This window comes from Mus caroli, chromosome 11 (genome assembly GCF_900094665.2).
Source record: "Mus caroli chromosome 11, CAROLI_EIJ_v1.1, whole genome shotgun sequence".
In the NCBI taxonomy this organism is placed as follows: Eukaryota; Metazoa; Chordata; class Mammalia; order Rodentia; family Muridae; genus Mus; species Mus caroli.
In genome coordinates this window covers 18,879,907-18,887,214 of record NC_034580.1, presented here as the reverse complement: position 1 = coordinate 18,887,214, position 7,308 = coordinate 18,879,907, and the positions used below count along the sequence as shown (strand labels likewise).

The window sequence follows — 7,308 nt, the reverse complement described above, 5'->3', positions numbered from 1 at the left end:
CCCCCGCTGTCCTTGACCTGAGTTACTGAGTGCAGGATTATAGTAAGGCATCCATCAGGAGAGGATGCTGATTCCGTAGTAAGAAATGCCTGCCAAATCCAAGGGACTTAAAACCACAGATTCGTTCCTCATTCATGCTACAACACAAGCTTCAAAAGTCAGAGTAGTCTCTCATTGGGGGAGGGGAGGGGAGGGGATGACTGATGGTTTCTTAGTCCATAAAGTCAGCCTCAGTAATTCCAATCTGGTGCCAGGAGCTTGGATGGTCCTTGGATAGGCACTGCTCTCTATTCCACAATGAAAGCTTGGGAATACTGGTTCTACTGTCAGCGAAGAGTCAGCAGCACTCACAACAACAGGACATAACAACTTGTGGCAAGAGAGAGGCTAAGCTGGAAACAGGTAAGAGTAAACCTCCTTCTGAAATACCCTTACCTTATCGATTAGGATAATCCTTCAGGTGAGGCTCCCTACTCAGATATGTAACTTGTAACCTGTGGCAAATTGACTTTAAAACCAACTATAATAATAGCGAAGCAGTAGTGGCACATGCCTTTAATCCCAGCACCCAAGAGGCAGAGGCAGGTAGAGCCCTTGAGTTTGAGGCCAAACTATTCTACAGATTGAATTCCAGGACAGCCAAGACTACACAGAGAAACCCTGTCTTGAAATCAAAAAACAAGCAACCATAATAATGGGAATTTGTAGGAGACACAAAGAGACAGCATCAATTATGAGTCAGTAGTCTACAGTGCAATGCATAAAGACATAGTCTCAGAGAGGAGTATCTTAAATTGCTTTGACTAAATGATTTACTGTGTAAGGAGCCGCCCTCACATTCGCCATTACAAGATGGCGCTGATGGCACTGGCACCCGTGTAATCAAACCATCTGTGCATGTGCCGGGGTAGTTTCCCACCCCATGTGCTCTGCCTTCCCCGTGACGACAACTCCGGCCGATGGGCTGCAGCCAATCAGGGAGCGACACGTCCGAGGCGGAGGACAGTCCTCCATAAAAGGGACAGGTTTCCGCCATTCTAGCGATCTCTCTCTCTCTCTCTCTCTCTCTGGCTCTCTTCTCCACTGGCTCCTGAAGGGGTAAGCGATAAAGCTTGTACCGCAGAAGATTCCGGTTGCCCTGAGCGTGTTCTTACCAGGGGGAACAAAAGCGCGGGCAATATTACTGCCCTTCTTCAGCATAGTGACCAAATAAAACAAAGTAATAGTAAACGGTACTGTGAACATCACTGTGTGGGCACAGAGTATGGCTTTGTGCCAGCCTATTCTCATATCTCACAGGTTATATTAGAATAGTAAAGGGAAGTAGTAGGCACTAAACATTGATTTGCTTGTGATCATCAATAAACATCTATTAGCACAAATGTCAATGAACACACTTTACAATAGCTAAGACAGTTTACTCATAATAGAATTTTTCTGCACTTTATTTCTTCGTGTGGAAGAAGGGTGGTATTAGAGGTGAATGCAAGGCCTTACACACCCCAGATAGGTGCTTTGCCTCTGAACTACATGCCCAGCCCTAAAATTTCTATTTTCTTATTTGGGGCTACAAAGTTATCTAACTTCATCCGGGACTTCAGCTTTTTAAGTGCTGAATATTTCTAGTGCTATGTTAGTTGAATTTTGTGGTGGACATTGTACATTTGTGGTGTATTCCAGCTATGTAGCAGCTATCTAGTTACAGAGTTCTAGAATTAAGTTGTATGTATTTAGAGATCAGTTCTAATCTGCTTGCTTAATCAGACAATCTTTTACTCTTGTCATGTGAAGTGCCACTTCTAAACAAAATCACTGCCTCCTGCTTCCTTGCCCAAAGCCAATAGGCCCAGTTTGAGCTAATCAGATATAAGAGGAGGTGGAAGAGATGACCCACTAAGCCATCTTCCCAGACCCAATGATGGATTTTTTTCCTTGAGAAATTATGAAAGCAGGAGCAGCAAATATTTTTTAAAGTGCTGAAAGAAAGAAGAGACAGAGAGAAGGAGGGAGGGAGGAGAAGAAGGGAAAGGAAAGGAAAGGAAGAAGGAAAGGGAAAGGGAAGGGAAACGGAAGGGAAGGGAAGGGAAAGGGAAAGAAGGGAAAGGAAAGGAAAGGAAGAAGGAAAGGGAAAGGGAAGGGAAACGGAAGGGAAGGGAAGGGAAAGGGAAAGAAGGGAAAGGAAAGGAAAGGAAGAAGGAAAGGGAAAGGGAAGGGAAACGGAAGGGAAGGGAAGGGAAAGGGAAAGAAGGGAAAGGAAAGGAAAGACCTACTTACTCCAGAGTTCTGTGCATGCAACAAAAAACCTCCTTCAGGATTGAGGTGAAGAAAATACTCCCATGAGAATGGAAAGAGACTGTTGCTGGAAGATGTGTGTCTTAGTCAGGGTTTCTATTCCTGCACAAACATCATGACCAAGAAGCAAGTTGAGGAGGAAAGGGTTTATTCAGCTTTCACTTCCATACTGCTGTTCATCACCAAAGGAAGTCAGGACAGGAACTAAAGCAGGTTAGGAAGCAGGAGCTGATGCAGAGGCCATGGAGGGATGTTACTTACTGGCTTGCTTCCCCTGGCTTGCTCAGCCTGCTTTCTTATAGAACCAAGACTACCAGCCCAGAGATGGCATCACCCACAAGGGGACTACCCATTGATCACTAACTGAGAAAAATGCCTTACAGCTGGATCTCATGGAGGCATTTCCCTAACTGAAGCTCCTTTCTTTGTGATAACTCCAGCCTGTGTCAAGTTGACACACAAAACTAACCAGTACAATGTGCTTGAAAATTACTAAATCCTAAGCAAAGGAGAAATGGTACTGTGAGAAAATAGAACATTATGAAGGAAGGGGAAACAATGGTGGAAACATGGCAAATTCAGACAATTCTCTTGAAAGCAAAAATCAACATTGTCTGATTGGGTTTTGATGACTAGAAATGTTATATGCTTAGAAGGTCTATATGGGGATGAGGTTTTCACATTCAGCTGAAGTAAAATCTCAACAGATGCAGTAAATACTAAGAATCTCAAAGAACAGAAGGCAAGATAGGGGAAAGAAGACTTGAGTAGATTCAAACCAAAAACAAATGGTTAAATTGTTGACATTAGCCCAAATATATCAATAATATTAAGTTGCCATGTAGCTGACGTCAATAACATATAATTGATGTCAGTGTGCCAACTGAATACCCCATGACAGTATGTGCTGCCTAATAAAAAACATGTGCTTCAAGTATTGTCATCCCAGTTTTACTTCTGCCCTCTAGGCACTGTTGCACACTGGGCTGCCTAGAAGGAATGAAGCTTAGCTGCTGGGTGTATCTCAAGGAACTCAGCTGGCATGAGTACAGGAGAAATAGCCTTCTGCACAGACAGTTTTCAGTGAAACATATCTTTTATTCATGGTGCACAAAGGCTACATAAACCTTGGGGAGTGAGTAGGGGTTTGTGGGTGAGTGTAGATTGATTATTGGCTGGCCTGAAGTACTAGGAATGTTTCATTTGCATGAGGAGGAATGCTAAGGCATGTCCTTATAAGAAGAGGAAGTTTAGCCTGTAATTTGGCCACCAGGCTATGTGACTCCCTCAAAGGTGGCAGAGGTTGAGGTTGTAAGGCTTACATGAGCTGAGACATGCAGGCCCATCACAAGGAGGAAGCAGTTCTAACTCCTGCCAGTCTCAGGATGAGATTTTCAGGGTTTGAACATGTCTCAACCTCACTCTTACTCCAGACTGGCTCCCCAAGCTGCATGGCTTTCTGGCCTTACAAACTATGACATAAAAATTGAATAGGAAAATATGTAATATGCAAATGTTCATGGAAAGAAAACATCAATATGAATCTCAAACCAAGTAGACTTCTGAGTAGAAAAGTGACTAGGGATAATGTCCAGACTGCAGGTGTAGCTCAGTGTCAAGGCTCTAGTTTGATTCTTGCAGCAGGTTTTGTGTGTGTGTGCGTGTGTGTGTGTGTGTGTGTGAGAGAGAGATGGTAGTAGTGGTGGTGGTGGTAGTGCATGCCTTTAGTTCCAATACATGGGAGGCAGAGGCAGGCAGATCTCTGAGTTTGAGGCCAGTCTTGTTTACAGAGTGAGTTCCAGGGTGGCCCAAGCTACATAATAGAGAAACTCTAGCTCATACATACATACATACATACATACATACATACATACCAAGAAAAGAAAAAAAAAGATTGTTGCATGGGAAGATGGCTTAAAGGGCTGAAGGTACCTGCTGCCAATCCTGACAACCTGAGTTCAATCCCCAGGACTATATGAAAGTTGTTTTCTGATCTCTATATGTGTGCTATGGCACAAACACCCATACACAAATACAATATGTAAATGTAATTTTAAAATTTTAAATTGTGACTGTTTATACATTTATCAACAGAACTTCAAAATGCATGAAAATTGTTGGACTATGGGAAGCAGAAGAATAAGTAAATTGGCACTTGCAGCTGAAAACATCTGTACTTCTCTCTTGATAACAGATAACACAGTAGACAGATAACCATCATTGCCAGATTATGTATGCACACTGAAGGACTCAACAGTACCATCAACTAGATCTGACATCCACCCAACAACAGCAAAATAGTCATTTCTTTCAAGTGCATACTGAAAATTCCTAAGGCAGGTTGCTTCCTGGATCATTAAAAAAAAGAACAGTTGAAAATAATGCAAGTTATGTTAATTACCATATTGGAATGACATGGGAAATTAATAAAAGAAAGCAAGAAGAATAATCTCCAAACAGTGGAAGACAATATACTTCTAAGTAATTCTCAGGACGTCTCAAAGGAAATTGGAAAATACTTTTCATTAAAAAAAAAAAGAAAATATACCATATAAAAATTGTGAGGCTCAAATGTAGCAGTGCGATTACATCAACATCACAGTGTTAGAGAAGAAAGTGACTCTTCAGAGACCTCAGCCTTCACCTTAGAAACCTAGAGAGGTGGGTGTGTGAAACACATCCATGGCCACAGAGCCTGGGTTATGTGAAATCTAGGGTGCACAGTCAAAATAAGCTCAAAGAAAGCAAAAGGGGGAAATAATAAAGAATATAAAAATCAGAAAATGGAGAAAAATAATCCAAAGGGTAAGTTTTTGTAACACTGGGAAAACAGAGAGATGGCGTGAGTTATCAGCATGTAGGCTTGGAAGCTGAATAGTACTGTGTGCTGTCACATACTCCACAGACAATAACAGGATAGGAGAGAGTAATACATACGCTATAGACATTTATAATTTTATTAGATGATATAATATGATCAAAACAAAAAGTCAACAACTTAGCTGGAATGGGTCTGTTCCCTGCAAATTCCAAGCTAAAATAAAGAGGGATGAATAGGAATGAAGAAGGATTAGGTGGCTTCTTATTTTAAGAGGCCATTGTACCCTGATAGCCAAAGCAAAGGAACAAAAAGACTACAGGCTGTTGCCCTTCATAACACAAGCAAAACCTCCATCACACTATTAAGAAGTTGAACGATTATTCAATATAAAATATACACACAGTGAAGACATTATGACCAAGCAATGTTTACTTCAGAAGTGCAAGCCTGGCTTAATATTTGAAAATCAATATAATCTACAATTTTAACAGGCTAAAGAAAAAAAGCCACATGGATATGTTGGTTGTTGTAGAACATTTCTAAAAATTAAATGTCTCCACAATAAGTCTCGTCAAACTAGGAGTTAAAGGGTCCTTCCTCAACAAGATAAAGGATCTATTCAAAAAACCTAAAAAGCCATTATGAGTGATCAAAAGCTGGAGGCTTCCCCTAAGACTACACCTCCCTTAAGACTGTAGTCAAGGCTGGTCTGTGCACTCTCACTACGCCTGCACAATATGACACAGGAAGTCTTAGCTGGTGAAGTCAAGAAAAAGAAACAGCATAGATTAGAAAGGGAGAAGAAATAACAACCAAAAGAAAACAAAATCCAACCAGACAAAACTGGCATATGTGGAAATGATACTTCTGTATCAAGGCCACATAGGAAATCCAAGGAATTTGTTTTATATATAGAACTGCTGATTTCAGCTTGTTAAAGAACATAACTGGTCTTACTTAGAGCTTCCATTGCTGTGAATGGAACTATTTAGTTCCATGGCCAAAGCAACTCTTATAAAGGACATTTAATTGGAGCTGGCTTACAGGTTCCAAGGTTCAGTCCATTATCATCCTGGAAGAAAGTATGGCAACATCAAGGCAGGCATAGCATTGTAGGAGCTGAGAGTTCTACATCTTGTTCTGAAGGTAAACAGGAGAAGACTATCTTCCAGGCAGCTAGGAGAAAGGTCTCAAAACCTACCCCTACAGTGACATCCAACAAGGCCACACCTCCTAATAGTGCCACTCCCTGGGCCAACTGTATTCAAATCATCATATAACTCCAACACACAATACCAGCTGCAGTTCTGGGGAGATCTCCTTTGCTAAAGCTACTGTCATGCAGGCATGAGCACCTGAGTTTAATTGCCAGCGTCCATGTAAAATGCCAAACATGATGGCATGCATCCTAGAGCTGGGGATATGGAAACAGCGAGATCCCAAGTCAGCAAGCTCCAGATTCAGTCATAGATCCTGCCCCAAAAGTAAAGTAGATAAGAGTTGGCTCAACAGGTAAGAGAACTTATTGCTCTTGCAGAGGACCTGGCTTCAATTCCCTGCACCTACACGGCAGCTCACAACCATCTGATTCTAGTTACAAGGGATCTGATGCTCTCCTCTGTCCTTTACAGGAGCCAGGCACACAAGTGGTGCACAATACACAAAACAAATCCAAAGAATTCTTTTTCGTTAAAAGGTGGAGCCCAGTGTGGTGAGACATACCTTTAATCCCAGCACACAGGAGATAGAGACAAGCAGATTTCTGTGAGCTGAAGGCCAACTTAGTCAAAAACCCATGTGTGTGTGCGTGTGTGGTTAGATGTATAATAGAGTGGAAATGATAGAGGAAGACCTCTAAGCACACATAGACATGTGCACTTGCAGACACATGAATATGTACACACGTATGTACCATATAAACACATACACAACAAATATTTTATATACTAATAGTGAACTGAAAACCAAAATGTAAAATATAATAGCAAACTATTTAGGCAAAAAAAATTATCTAAAAAAGCTCATTGCTGGGCTGGCAAGATGGCTCAGCAAGTAAGAGCAGACTGCTCTTCTGAAGGTCCTGAGTTCAAATCCCAGCAACCACATGGTGGCTCACAACCACCTGTAATGAGATCTGATGCCCTCTTCTGGTGCCTCTGAAGTCACCTACAGTGTACTTATGTATAATAAATAAA

At 41.6% G+C, this 7,308-nt stretch overlaps 1 long non-coding RNA gene across 2 annotated transcripts in view; it reads left to right on the top strand.

The window, feature by feature from the left end:
* LOC110305948 overlaps positions 1 to 6,681 on the top strand; it is a 12,537-nt gene extending 5,856 nt beyond the window's left edge. For both annotated transcript variants that reach the window (XR_002379210.2, XR_003838171.1), the window contains exons 3-4: positions 255 to 402; positions 4,387 to 6,681. This is a non-coding gene — a long non-coding RNA (uncharacterized LOC110305948). The remainder of the gene's footprint in view (positions 1 to 254; positions 403 to 4,386) is intronic.
* Positions 6,682 to 7,308: the final 627 nt, after the last annotated feature.